The following is a 15,128-nucleotide window of genomic DNA, read 5'->3' on the forward strand; positions in this document are numbered from 1 at the left end:
CGGATTAAATTCTCATTTAATGCTCACCTCTGTAATGACTGCATTCCCTTTAATCTCTGTCTTTGTATTAATTCATACTTCTAAGACCCAAGTGACTTAAAAACAAGGAAATAATTAACAACATTAGTCCTTCAATGAAGTATCAGATGACAAATGAAACCTGCTTGTTTTCATTTCCTGGAGATCACACCAACTGAAGCAAGTGTTTCACCACAATGCACCTAAAATGCACCTTTTCATTTCCTGTTTTGATCTTTTTTTTTCCATTCTCAGATTTCTCCTGTAATATTTGTGACAGTTCTGTTAGTAGGCACTGAACAAAGACATTTGCAAATCCGAGAAACAAAGTATTCATTGCACTAAAGAAACAAACAAACAAATAAACAAAAAGAGCACCCTCTAACTTGTCAAAGTATCTTTTAAAGAAAACACTTGCCTGGTGTTTAGAATGAGGTAGGTGAGCGACGAGAAGAAGGCAGGGACTGACATTGCTTGGTTGCAGCTGGTGAGCAACAGCCCAGAGCTACCACACCAACAGATCCAGGGGACAGCCCAAACAACTAACGTTTTTCGCTATGGTCTCAATTCCACAGTTTTGATAATTAATTTTTAAAGTTTTTACTAACTTCACCTTGGATCATTTCTTAAAGGGAATTAATCTTTAAATTAGATCATAGATTTTATTAATAGCAAGAGAGTCCAAGTAATCTCATTTTCTCCTACTTTTTGTTGCAGCTAGGCCAGATAGATGTCCATTTTTGTGAACTATACCTTTTCTACCCTAATCAAGCTTGCTTCTGTTTTGTCCTTTTGCCTGAAGACTTCTGGTGTTTAGAATCAACTTTGTTCTCAGTCCTTTTCCACTTTGTGTACAATTATGCACCTAATTAGAGGTAATTGTTTCCTTGTTCTACAGCATCAGCCAAGCAAGCGGATCTCAGCTACATTTGTTTACATCATAGAATCACAGAATCCTAGAATGTGTGGGGTTGAAAACGACCTTTAAAGGTCATCTAGTCCAGCCCTCCCTGCAGTGCACAGGGACCTTTTTGACTAGGTCAGGTCGCTCAGAGCCTTGTCAAGCTTGACCTGGAATGTTTCCAGGGATGGGGCCTCCACCACATCTCTGGGCAACCTGTTCCAGTGCTTCACCACCCTCATTGTAAAGAACTTCTTCCTTATATCCAATCTAAATCTACCCTGCTCTAGTTTAAGGCCATTGCCCCTAGTCCTATCACTGCACATCCTTGTAAACAGTCCCTCCCCAGCTTTCCTGTAGGCCCCTCCAGGTACTGGAAGGCTGCTTTAAGGTCTACCTGGAGCCTTCTCATCTCCAGACTGAACAACCCCAACTCTCTCAGCTTGTCTTCATAGGAGAGGTGCTCGAGGCCTCTGATCATTTTTGTGGCCCATCTCTAGACTCATTCCAACAGGTCCATGTCCCTCTTGTATTGAGGGCTCCAGAACCATACACAGTACTGCAGGTGGGGTTTTATGAGAGCAGAGTAGAGGAGCAGAATCACCTCTCTTGACCTGCTGGCCACGCTTCTCTTGATGCAGCCCAGGATGTGACTGGCCCTCTGGGTGGTGAGTGCACATTGTTCACTCATGTCCAACTTTTCATCCACCAGTACCCCCAAGTCTTTTTATGCGAGGCTGCTCTCTCACATCATTCCGCAGTCTGTACTGATAATGAGAATTGCTCCTACCCAGGTGCAGGACCTTGCACTTGGTCTTGTTGAACCTCATGATGTTCACATGGGCCCACTTCTCTAGCTTGTCCAGGTCCTTCTGGATAGCATCCTGTCCTCTAGCATACTGACCTCACCAGTCAACTTGGTGTCATATGGGGGGCTCCATTCTAGGAAAAGTGGAGCAAAGAGATTGGTAATTTAATATTTCTCTATAGCCTTTTAATTTTTCTGTAGTTGTAACAAATATACCTTAGATGCATTCCAGCTACTTCACTAAGTTGTGGAAATCATGGAAACCTGTGTGGTCAAGGAATGGTAGCATGAATGTTATAACACTCTCACAAAGGTTGTCATCAGGATGTTACTTTTTTTTTTTTTTAACAAGGCTTAAACTTTCATTAGCTTTGTATCAGGTTCTGTCTTGTTTTTATTTGTAATTAAGAAAAAATGCCTAATTCTATTATTTTACTGCAACTTTTTCAACCTTAAAGTTCTAGGAATGAAGTCTTATATGTTACTCAGGACTCAGACAGGGTATTTAACTGGATCTAATTATGACAGAATGCAAATTCCCATTAATAAAGTTTGTAATTATGGAGCAGGAGGGAGACAATTTATAGAGGCAGGAGTAGGAGGAGAACTTTATGTAGCAGTGCATGGCAAATGAGATGCACAGTTTCCATTATCAAAAGGAGCTGCATGTCTAATCCACCAAACTCAGTACTGAAGAAAATGTATCCTGGGATGTCAGGTGTTAAGGGGAAGAATGGGCCTCTCACGTTCTTTGCACTTACAAGCTGGCTGTAACCTTTTGACTCTCTCTCTCTTTCTCTTCTTGAGTTTTGTTTCCTGAAAGGAAAAGGGGGTGGGGGAAGGCAGGGGAAGAAGGCTTAAAGAGTGGAAGATCTGTTTCAAAGTACTTTAGTGTATTTGCAAGCTTTTCCTTTTCTTTTTCTGGAATTAGTTTTGTTTTGATTTCTTAAAGAAGTGGTTGCTTTTAATATAGAATGTTTAGAGCATGACTTAAAATATTAATATCTTACTGAGTTCCACTATCAACACTATAAACTTTACATATTGTACAAAAAGTCTTTTGCACATAGCTTTTTCATCTGACTAAAATGAATATAATTTCATTTCAAGCATAACAGAGGATGAGAGCTAGCTCTGTGGATTAACGTTACAGGTATTGCTTTTTATATCGACCAATGTTATGCAGAAAAACAAGCCCCCAAATAACAATAAATCTTTTTTATTCTCAAAGGATCCCCTAACGTAGCATGAGCATATATTGATCCTGTTGAACTTGGTTGCATTCTACACCTGAAGATCTGCACATGCAAAGAAAAAGTTTGTATAATACTTGCACTTTCCATCTACCTGTTACCTCTGAGTTAGTAAGTGTGGAAATATCTCAGTGCAAGGATGAAGATGCATGCACCTAGGTGAGCACTTACATGAAAGAACATGTGACAGATATAAAGAAAAATAAAAAAGGTGGCTAATTAATTGTTTTTCAGGAGAAATAGCAGAATGTGGAAAAATACATGAAAACTTACATTATCCTTCCTTGAAATACATTCTGAATGTAAAAAATGGCAATGCTAAGTCGGTGTTTAATTGATTAAAAAGAGTCTCGCTTATAGGAGAGCGCCCAGAGAATGCTAAAAGAATGCTATATATTTCTGGCTACCATTTTTGGTGAGAGAACCATGTGGCTTTTCTAGTTTTGCATCTTTATTCATTAGAGATTATTTTGAAATGGTTCGTGTTGCCTTTGCTTCACTGAAATGTGGCAATGATGGAGTGGAGCCAATGGAGGGGTAATTTTACAGCCAGCAATCAGGAAAAGGAAGAGCCCTTAGCCAGGGGACTAAACAGTGCCAGGAGGAGCCATTATTCTATTATTATTTCCAGTGTGGAAGCATTGTTTTAAGCCACATTAAAAACATCCTTTAAATTTCTTTATTATTTGTGTAGTAAATTTTCCATATCAGCCTTTCCAAAAGAACGATGTGTGAACCTCTACTGTATAGCCAAGTGGAGTGCTTGGGGTGTATCTTGCTTTAGAAATTGTAGGTTCAAGGGAAACCTGAAATTAATGTTAATTCTGCTCACTTAGCCTGGAAGTTTACAGATGCTGGCCAAACATGGAGTGAGTTCTCCTTTTCTTAACTCTTGCTGGGAACAATGCTCAAGACAGCCTGTCTTCAGGCACTGTTTTCTCATTTTTTTCTACTGTTAGGGACTGCAACTCCTTGTGATTTAAGGGCCCAGCTCTGTAAGCTTTCCAGGAACCTTACATTTAGATGGCTAAAGGGAAGAGAATTAAGTGTATATCATTATTCACATGTATGGATTTACATTTATGTCTTGGAGGTTGTGTGTGTGTTGAAGTCCACAATGGATCTGAATAATGCTTCAGAACACCTTGTTTTCAGTTACTTAGAAGTCCTGTGTATTCAATACTGCCTTAATTCCACTATGTAGAGCATGTCTTGTGAACCAGTATTGAAGGCATTCATGTATTGAATATTATTATCACTTTAAATTTATATACTTTGGGAAGGCAAAGTCCTTACATCCGTAAGGCAAAAGATATTTGGCATTAATGCAAAAGATGAAAAAATGTCTCCCAAATAATTTGGGCAGTCTGAGACACAAATGGGAACAGAACACAAATATCCTAACTCCTAGTGTCTTAATCCTGAGCGCATTTTTTCCTTTCAAAATTAAAGTTTCCATGATTATTATTTCTACTGCCAGGTCTTTCCAAGGACTTAAATGTGACCTAATTTATTAAATGCTGTCTTATGTGCAAGACAGAAGCAAAATCCTTACCCCAGGGCACTCACTCAGTGGCCCTGTTCCTGCAATCTGATCTCTGGAATGAATGTCTGGACTAACACAAGCCACGCTGCCTGTTCAGAGAGTCTGACTGGGATTTTAATGGAGGAGAGACATGTAGATCAGAGGTTGTCTACGTCATCCTCAATTAATTTTAATACTTTACTGCTACTTTGCTATATTATTATGTGTTTCTCTGAGTCCTCTCTGAGCTTTTGTTTAGCTGTTGCTCAGTTACCTTAAGTAGGGAGTGAAGTTTATGCTGAACTGTTTTTCAACTATGTACAAGCCTTGATCTGTGGCACTTTGCAATCCTTTGCGATGCACCTTGAGATTAAAGTGTATCGCCCCTGCAGTGCATTGATCTTGTCTGGCCCAGAAAGGGGTTGTCATAGATCTGCTTTTGAAATCAGGACTCCCTCATGGGTTTTTCCAAGGCATCATCTCCATGTCATTGGGTTGGCAGGATATGGAGCTGAGGGTCTTTTTGAAGTTTTCCTTCACACCAAGGGGTGTATACTTGTCATGTGGGAATTGTGGTAAGTTACACCCTCTTCTCCCGGTGTGTTCAATCCAGGATAATTTACCACAGTATTTAAATATTCCAGACCTTTTTAAAACATAAATTGTTTGATTCCTTATGTTGGCATAGTAAAATGAAGAAGAAAATCCGAATGCTCAGAACTCATTTCTTGCAGAGGACTGAAATACGTGGTCTGAACTTTGTGAATTAATTAAATGGTCCTATAAACATATAGTTCTTTGCAGCTACAGACAGTAGTCTTATTTAAGGAAAAATTATCATGTGCCTTGTGAAATATCACTCATGCTGCTACTATTAATTTTTTGCATAATTGTAAAGCAAATATAACTTTAAAGTCTGTTTGTGTATCACATTTGGATCTCTTTTTTTTTCTTTTCTTTTTTTTTTTAGTACAAAAAATTAGGTTCCTGCATCAAAGGATTTTTTATTGGAAAAGCAAAGTAATGTTTCTTTACTCAAAACTCTTCTTCCTGAAAAACTGTGGTACATGGAAAATATTTTCCAGCTTTCAAAGTTTATTTGATTTTGAACATTTTTTGGTTATGTAAGTTTTAATAAGTAGCTTTGGTGTACCCCTAAAGGCACACCCCACACACTTATGTTGTGTGACCTAGGGTCACAAGTAATGGCTGCAAGCTAATTGATTGAGAAAGGCTTGTCTGACTGGGCCCCTTTGAGTCCTCCCTTTACATTCCTAAATTTCTGTAAAGGAGGCACTGGCAGCTTTGCCTGGCGAGAGGAGGGGTTGAGGGAAAGGGAGGAAGTTTCTCAGTTTCTGATTATGCGCAGAGTTTCCTTGTACTGAGCTTATGTTCTCCACCCACTACTTAGTAAGAACTCCTTAACAACTTAAAGCTTTATCCCTGTGAGTACCAGAAAAGTGATCTGAGTATTTATTGAGCAGGGAGAAAAAACTGCTTGCTCCAGGCAGGGAGAAAGCTTATGGAAATTATATTAGACCTTCAGCAAAGTGCACAGCTGCATCATACAGAAGCTGAGACTCAAACTGACAGGCAAATAAGCCAGATCACGGAAGGGGCCTCTGTGTGGCAGCTCTGAGCTACCAAGTGTTGGACAACTAGGCAAAAAGTGCAGTGGAACAGGGCAGAAAATAACACACTAACTTCAGGCAACTGTTGCTTTTTCATGGTGAGTCCAGATTTGAAATGTTGTTTGAAATGTAGCTATTTTTTGTTGTTTCTAAAACCCTTCCGTTTTACCACAGCAGTCCTTTTGTAAAGCTCATTGTGTTACAGATTATTTGTCCGGATGTGCACTTCAATTCTGAATGATACAGAAGTGTACAGGGATAGTTCTTTCCTTGCTGCTTGCTCTCTCGTTTGCATTTGCTTGCTTCAGGAGACAGGTCCTATTTCTGAAAGCATGTTGCATGGCTTCCGATTTGAAAATAAATAGTTTTGCAGCTAATGCTTGGTGTGCAGCTGCATATAGGTGAATAAATTATCATAATTTCTATACACAGTTTTCTGCAGTTTGAGCTTTGTGGCACCTCTCCATTGCTCCTTATTTCACTGCCTTATCTTGAGAATGTATGGCACGGTCACTATGAAAAGAGCTTTGTGTTTGAATTCCTGGTGAGTCGAAGGGTCAGGGCCTATGAGTTATCTGCCTGCCAGCAAGACTCATTGCTGTGTCCCTTTATTTTTCAAGATGAAATAGAAAAAACATGTGTCCTTATCCCTTTTTTATAAATGTATTTTGAATTCAGGTTTTACATGCTGTTTGTGAGTGCTTTGTTCTATTGACAAACTTGGGGCTTGGGGAAAGCCAGTTTTATTCTATCCATATTTATTTTATTTACTCAAGCTTTCCTGCAGCTTTTTTTTTTTTTTTTTTGCATTCCTTTGTTGTGAGGCACATAATTTTTTCTTAAAACAACATACAGTGACTCTGATTTCTGCTAAGCGATAAAGGATTTATGCTTGGATACATATTTCTAAAAATACAAAGGAGCTAACTGAATTTTAGGTAACTTCAAAATTATATAGAATGTAAGGCTTTTGTAACTTGTCTTGATTAAGGAGGGAAACACAATACTCTTGTAAGTTATTGAACGAATCATGTGAGATACACTAGTCGTCTACTGTAGTGGTAATAAATGTGATCTGAGCTATAGTGTTATTTCAGTTACTGACTTAGTTTGAAAAGGCTGCTTTATTAGCACAGCTACAGAATTAAACATTGCATGTTGACAGTAACACTAGAAATATGTTTGCAAAAAACTGCTGAGTGGATGAAATTTAGAGCAATAAATCATCAAGGTATGTCAAAGTTACTTTGTATGTGAGGTTTTAAGATGTCTGTGATTTAGAGGAGAAATGAGTCTTTTTTTCCTTCAGCAGAAGTGTAATCCTGTACAAAATTGTCTTTGTTGTATCTTTATTTACTGAAATAAGTTCTTTTTTTTTTTTTTCCCAATAAACAAATAACCAGTCAGAAAGTGCAAGAAAAATCTGAGAATTATGTAGCAGTTATTTAGAGCTACAGGGAAAATGCTCATTTGATAGAATAATTCTAATATTCAATGTAAGAAGTTGGTCAGATGAGCTCTGCACAGAAGGCATGTTACTACTTGTTTCTTGACCTGTCTTTCTAAGTTTATGTGCTCATCTGAAACTTAGTAACAATTAGCAGGGTGTCTCTTTTAAAAAATAAGATAATGCTTCTGAGTTGATCTGATGTTACAGTCCCTTTCATGTGCAGAAGTTCACGTTGTTCACCTATTGTGGTGATTCTTATTTGCCAGTTCAAGATCTTGAGTGTACCTATCAATTTTGAAAATGGTTTTAAAAAGAAAAGGAAGAGGGTAAGATTGTTTCAAAGAAATGCTGAAAATACAGATTTGAAGGCAATGCTGCAATGTAAGATTATCTAAATGGATTTCATACTTTTTGTTTTCTTATTATGAATTGAATTCTTAGCTATTTTGACTCGGGCTAAACCTTAGACTTTCTTCAAGAAAACTCTTGGCTGTGTTCTTGGTGAAGGCCCTCCTTTTCTTTTAAGAGTTTCAGTGTTCACTTTGAGGGAAAGAAATGAGCCCTCTTATGTGACGTGAAAGTATGATTTTCTTTTTACCTATACCGTGATGGAGGAATACCTGCTCAAGTGTTCTTTACACCCTTAAAAACTGAAAGTAAAAGAAGCTTTGAAGAGGTGATCTCTTCCCAGCTTTGGAGAGCTGGACTGCTGGGAAGCTGGCCACTATCTAGTGGTTGCAAGGCACTTGGGGACCAGGCGACAGTGGGTGTGTTCGCATGTGATCACCTCCTCCATAGGCACACAAGCAGAGGGCCAGTCTTCCTGTGATCTAGGGTTTTCATTGGCAAAATAAGAGACCAGTGGTGTTGTGACACCATATTAGAGGATTATGGAACATTTCTTCATGCTCTGATGACCAGGCTGCTGAAGGAGAAAAGGCTTAATGAGGAGAATAATTTACCAAGGATTTTATGCCTATATCTATCATTAGAAGGGGAATATCTGCTCCCAATAGCTCTGTTCTGTGATTCATGGAAACCCCTACAATATTGATACAAATGATAATTAAATGTGGTGTACTTAGTGACCATCTGAGGACTGGCACAATGTAATGTGAATTGTGGGAAGTTTAAACATCAATAATATACCTTAAAATACTATTATTTTCTCTTAGAGAAAGTCAAAGAGTCATGAGTTCAGGCTATAATAATGATACTGGCTTTTTACATTCTCTCTGACAACAGTTAGAGGAAAATGTTGTTTTAGAAACATTGAAACACAATGCTTTATAGCATTAATTTCTTTGAAATGTTTACATTTAGCATCTTCAGTGTTTAGCCAAGGAGGAGCTAGATTTCTTTTGTGAATTACATAGAAAAGTGATTTTGGAGGTTCACTTTTAGGTTTGTTCTGTTGTTCTGTGTGAAAGAAAGAAAAACTTTTACTACACATGTTCATTTTGTTGACACCTGTACAAATCTGGAAACAAGTCTCCATGGTACCTCTAGATATCTTTACTGTCACTTGAGAAATTCAAGGTTAACGGTTGACTTTTCTGTCAAAGAGAAGAACTAGTTTGTGCTGTCATGACAAAGTGGTGTCTATACTGAGAGATAAAAGAAAATTGACAGGAACAGGAGACTGGAGGCACTCATGGTGTCAGTGAATCCCAGTGTTGGTAACACAAATTAAAAAGAAAAAAACAGCTATGTTATATCCTAGCAATTTTTAAATAGTTTCATTTTTAAATTTCTTTAATTTCCTCATCCACAACTCATTATCCCATTTAAAAGTACTGTTCTGCCTACAGTTACTTGGGTCTTAAATTTCTTTGATCTCCAAGCTTTATGGATCCAAGAACCATATGAAAAAAAAAAAAAAAGAAAAAAAAAAAAGAAAAAGTTTAAAATGGCTAGCACTGGAGTTTTGGAGTTCAGGAAATAGTTGAGGGAGCAAGAAACACAAGATGTACAGATGCTGGTCCATGAAAAAAAAAAAAAGAAAGAGAGCAGACACCTGATCCTTGGAATTAATAGCCAAGTTGATTTTCAGTTAATTTTTAATTTCCTGTTACATATTTAAACCATCAGGAGAAGACTGTACAAAAAGGTGATGATGAAGGTGAAAGAAGAACAGATAAATTGGCTTGTGAAGTTATTTACGTGATTATAATATGTGACTAAAAACAAATGGATGCAGAGAACAAGCAGAAGTAATTGGATATGAGGATAAGAGCAGTGATAAGAGAAGCAGGACAGAGGAGATCTAAAAGTAGAAGAAACATGGCATGAGAGAGGAATCTAAAATGGTCTGTCGGTCACTGATATGAGCCTGTGTCTTGGGAATTGTCAACTGACGTGCAGTCATCTGGCTTCAGTAAACCAAGAGGCAAAATACTGAGGAAAAAAGTAGGAAAAAGAAAGACAAAAGTGCTTTCTCCTGGCTTATTCAGAAGCGTTTCCACTTCTGGCATTCAGTTTCATACCTGAAGTAATAAATTAACGCAAGAAGGAAAGACTTTCCTTCCAAGGTTATGGTTACAGCATTTAGAGTGGAGAGGGGAGATGTTGAGGAAGAAAAACCTCTTTCTGACCTAAAATCTTCTTGTATTTACTTTGCTCTGTCTAGCAGCTATGGTAGAGGTGAGGATGGATGGTTACATCTGTTGTGACAGGTTGTTATTTGAGGACACGTTCAGTTTCTTTTTTCAGCTCCAATGGGAGCTCCAACTTATTTTTTTTTAATTCTTGTAAAACCCTTTGGAAGGTCGTTTGGCAATTCTGGTTCTTGGGACTGGGAAATATGCAAGCCGTTTGCAGCATGAAACATGAGACAACAGAAAACAGGAAATAAGTGAAGTAAAGGACCTCTGACCAAGCCATGCACTTCTATATTTTTTTCATCGCCCAGGGACTTATCCAGGACTCCATCAAAGATCCTACTGACTTTCATAGGGACTGGCAGAAGCCTTATAAGCAAATAACTCATCCCTCAGTTCAAAACAGTATTCACAATGATTTGCAATGTATGTATGTGGCACCCGTAGCAGTTTAAAATTTCTTGGTATTCTACTGAAAACGACACTCATATTACATGACCAAGGTAGTACACAGTAGTGCTACCTCCACTTACTGAAATACCTACTTGTCTGCTGGATAAATGTCCAATGATTCAAACAATAACTAGATGAGTTTTCCAGATGGTATTTTAGTGATAATTCTGTAATCCCAGTTTATTTAGCAGTCTGATAAAAGTAGGTAAGAAAAACAGCTTCAAGTATTCTAAAAAAGCCCCTTCTTCTCTGTGTTTTAAGCCGTTTTGAGTGAAAGTATTCCATTTGTAACACCAACTCTCCATGTTTCTCAACCCCAGAAATGTCGTATGGTCCATAAATGTCCTGTGGAAGATGTGCAGGCCCTTTAATTGGTCCTGTTTTGAACACTGCATGCTTAATAGTGTTAAATGAAAAACCACAATATAAATTAAAGAGAAGGCCTCACCCTGAAGTACACATCACTGTTGGTAATTTTCATTATTCCCAAAAAGCAGCACCAGCTAAAAACTTCCTTCCAACTATAGCTCTTTTTGGCAGAACTGATTGAAGGCATCCCAGTGCTCTTTCACTGCCTCTTCTCCCACTTCACTGATGTTTCTGTAATGGGGTACATCCTTGGAAGAATACTCAGAGAAATGGATCAGAATTGACCCTGGTTTAAAATAATGCTGAAAAGAAGATTGTTTTTAACGTGGGCTGATCTAGTTCATCATATACCACTGACATTTTTACTAGATCCAGGGCTGTGGAAGAAAAAGAGTAGAGCTGCAGGGAAACACATAATTTCCTTCACTAGTAACCAAAAATATATAGGTTATTATGGGCAGACTAGTGGAAGTGCTTTCAAATAGCTACGTTTCCTAAGGCAACTTGCCTTTGCTGAGCCTATGGATTGAGGATCAGTGTCTTCAGAAAATATCGACCCTGGTTTTAGTGTGTATTTTATGAGTTACTCATGATTATGACCTGGATGCCACTGAGCATCTGTTATTTCAGCCTGTGTGTGATAAATTCCTGAAATAAAAATCTGTTCCCCACTAGGGGAGAGTAAGTTATAAAGAGTAAATGAGGAAAATTAAGGATAAAGTGTTCATCAAGGAACTTTTTAAATAAAACATACAAAATGTGACACAGCGGAGCGACAGAATGAACCTGTGCTGAGAAAACCTTTGTATTTCTCATGTGGAAAACAGACTGCACTCTGTATTTTTCCCAGAAAAATGTATTTCAAGCTCTGGCTGAAAATTCACAAGGAAAGTTTTTCCAGAAGCAGGTCTGGCTATTCTTCCACTGAAATAAATGGGAGTTACATCACTATAAAGCAAAAACTGTACTAATTGATTGTGCTAAAGAAAAAGTAGGACTGTTCAAATTCTTTCCTTTTCATTTTTTCCTATTCATTTACCATCTACTGCCAGCCTTTGGAAAAAACAATAAATATGGCAGGATTTGGTAGCTTAGTCATGTTTTAAGTTATATTAAACTGTTTTCTTTCTATCACTGCCATTTATTAAGGTGTATTTTTTGGCCTGAAATTTTCCTTTGTGTAGTCACAAACCACAGGTGATTTTCTGTTATTATTTTTTTGTTAAAGGAAACATGTTAAAATCATTTTAAGAAGCAGAAGCGGGAATAAATTATACTTTTCCTGTTAATAGCAAAGTAAACAAAACATTTTCAACAGAAGTCTTTGAACAACAGCTTTTGAAACAATGTGATCAACAGGTGGGTTTTGGACTATTTTTAAAGGGTTTGAGGTAAAAAATCCCATCTAAATTGTTTTATACTGGAGGTGTTAAATTATAGCTATTTATGACATCTTTTGGAAGTAAGTGTTAAGGTGGACACTGATATTTTTGTATTCGCCATGAGGACCATATGACAAACTGGACTTCGAAATGTATAGCACTAAGTGTCCTGTTCTTAGACACCATGATGCTAAAAGAACTTGGTGCAAGCATGGATCCAAAGCTAACTTAGCTGGGTGCTGAGAAGTAAAAGCACAGGAAGCAAGATTGCCATCTTGGGGCTTCTCGCATGGACAAAAAATGAACCCTCTCACCATCTTCCAGGTTTTTCAAGTATTATTTGTACTCAGTTTTGATGTAGGTTATTCATTTTAATGCTGCTGTTGGCTCTGCTTCCCAGGTTGTTTTGATTTCATTACTGAACCAGAAATTAAGAATTGCAGTCAATTTTTCTAGAGTTTTGTTGGATCTTTTTACAAAATGAAGGAATGCTTCTATGAGGCATTCTGAGTGAATAGGGCTTGTTCAAGTTTCATACAGATGTTCTATATTCGTATGGCTAATAATAAAAGGAGATGCTTTTTTTTTTCTTGCTTTTTTTTCTTGCTTTTTTTTTTTTTTTTCTTTTTAAATTAAGCCTTCCCAGACTATAATTTGAGCAGCAGCAGGCTGCATTAATTCAAAATCTACAGATGTGTTGAGCTTTTTTTACCCTCCTTATCTCATGCTCCATATACATCGTTGCAATAATTCAACAACTTCTGCATGTCTCCTGACATTACCACCAGGAAATTGACAACAGTGCTTTGACTAGTTGGTAGACACAACTCAGTTAATTGGCCGTCTGGCTGCTCTCTGGGAGGACAGGCAGCAGACACCTCCCCCATCTTCCTCCAAAGCCAGCACTATTTCAAGTATCTTCCTTTTATTCAGCCACGTATATTAAAAAAAAAAAAAAAAAAATTATTTTTAAAATAGCACCATGCCAGATACTGCTAGATTATGGAGTGTATATACATTTTATTTTGGGCATATTAGCAGGCAATGGTGAATAAAACATTTGAATTGTTTTTTAAATAGAAATATAGATGATTCCATAGAAAACCACTGAACCAATATTTAATTATTCTAGTTAATATATAAGTATCAGTGGTCAATGTGATTGTGACACACAGCATTTCAACTTTAATCCACCTTTTACATCTTTATTTTATATTTTTAAGACTGCAGTCATATTACAAATATTTTTAACTCCATGTATTGAATCCAAAACTCTTTTGTTTAAAATTTGGTCAAAAAAAGGTGAGCAAAAGCAATGCATGACAGTCTATTGGGAAATACACCTTTTTAAGGAAAATGGTATTTAACTACATTAACCTTATATTTAGTAATTAACTATTAAATAAAATGATGCTATTACAGTAAATGTACTTTTGTGTGCCTCAGTCTTCTCAGTGACAAATTGAAATTAGTAAAATATTTTATACCTAGTCTGAAATTGAGACTGCAAAGAACCACCATTGTTAATGGACACCAAAAGGGAAAATGTGACAGCAGTTTTTTTGACCTAGCCAAAACTGAAACATCAAAAAATGTATATGGAATTTTTACTCTTTTATCTGAATTGCGCAACTATGTGTGGTCTCACATCAGTATAATTTTCTGGTGGGGAAATTTGATCTTAAGACAATCCAGTTACGAACTGTTGGAAAGAGCTTCCATCTGCAGTTTCAATATTTGAAAAGGTAACCATTTTATGACAGTTAAGGAACAGAAATTAAGTAAACAGTAACATTGACATTGTGTTGATCTCCGTCATTCTGGGTTTACTCTAGGTTTACAGCAGCTACAGAAGTTCTAAAAGTTTCAGTCTATACCTGGACTCAGAAATCTCAAGTTGTCATCTAAGTTCTTTGTACATTTGGGCAAATCACTTTAAACATGTAATTTCTTACTGGTAAAATATTTTAAATATTTACTTTTATTTTATAAATTAACATGTTCCTTTTTAGCTCCAATTGCATTAATTTTATAATAGCTATTTAGAGGGTAGTTTTTTTGATTTTGAGGCCTAACTTTGTGTGTTCTGTGTGTAATTGTTTACAATTGGTTGCATGTATGTTCACTGCTATGTCTAAAGTCAGGAAGTGAGTCCTTTATTTTAAAGTGCTAATTATGGTCCATGTCATACATAAAGTAAGATGCTAGATTCCTTCCATTTGAAAGCAGGGTCACTCACCACAGTTCCTAAAAATGGATTTAAAAGCCTAATCCTAGAATCTATTGAAATTAAATCAAACAAGTGAAACTGTGGCCTGGCATTCCACAGAGCTAGACAACTGTCACATTATCAAAAGTATTATTCTTAAATATTTGTTGTTGTTCTCACTTGCTAAGAAGGCAAGACTTCTACTATGGTTTGTCTGTTCCCTTTCTCTCCTGCATGGGTTTTGCACCCTTGTTTCTCTCACTTAAATTTGGAAGTTGAAATTCTCAATGAATATTTTGTTTTATGAAAGTCTGTGACTGTATGGAGGAAAGAAACCCAGATATGTGCCAATTTTGAAGAAAAGGCAAGCAGAACATAGCTGTTTTACATTCTGTTTGGCAGTGGCTCAGTGGCCAAACAAACTGTGTGCAGCCCCAGACTAGTCACAGCACAGTTTCTCCTGCCAGGTGATAGTGTAATAAGCAATGTGGAAAGATCTGGCCATTTGCAGTGAGAAGAATGAATGTGA

At 37.1% G+C, this 15,128-nt stretch overlaps 1 protein-coding gene across 5 annotated transcripts in view; it reads left to right on the plus strand.

Annotated features, from left to right (window-relative positions):
• The first annotated feature begins 5,858 nt into the window (after positions 1-5,858).
• Positions 5,859-15,128, plus strand: part of LOC127388112 (uncharacterized) — a 229,116-nt gene continuing 219,846 nt past the window's right edge. For all 5 annotated transcript variants that reach the window (XR_007890312.1, XM_051627173.1, XM_051627216.1 and 2 more), the window contains exon 1: positions 5,859-6,234. The gene's annotated coding sequence lies outside the window, so the exon portion shown is untranslated. The remainder of the gene's footprint in view (positions 6,235-15,128) is intronic.

The sequence above is a fragment of the Apus apus genome, chromosome 1, assembly GCF_020740795.1.
Source record: "Apus apus isolate bApuApu2 chromosome 1, bApuApu2.pri.cur, whole genome shotgun sequence".
NCBI lineage: Eukaryota > Metazoa > Chordata > Aves > Apodiformes > Apodidae > Apus > Apus apus.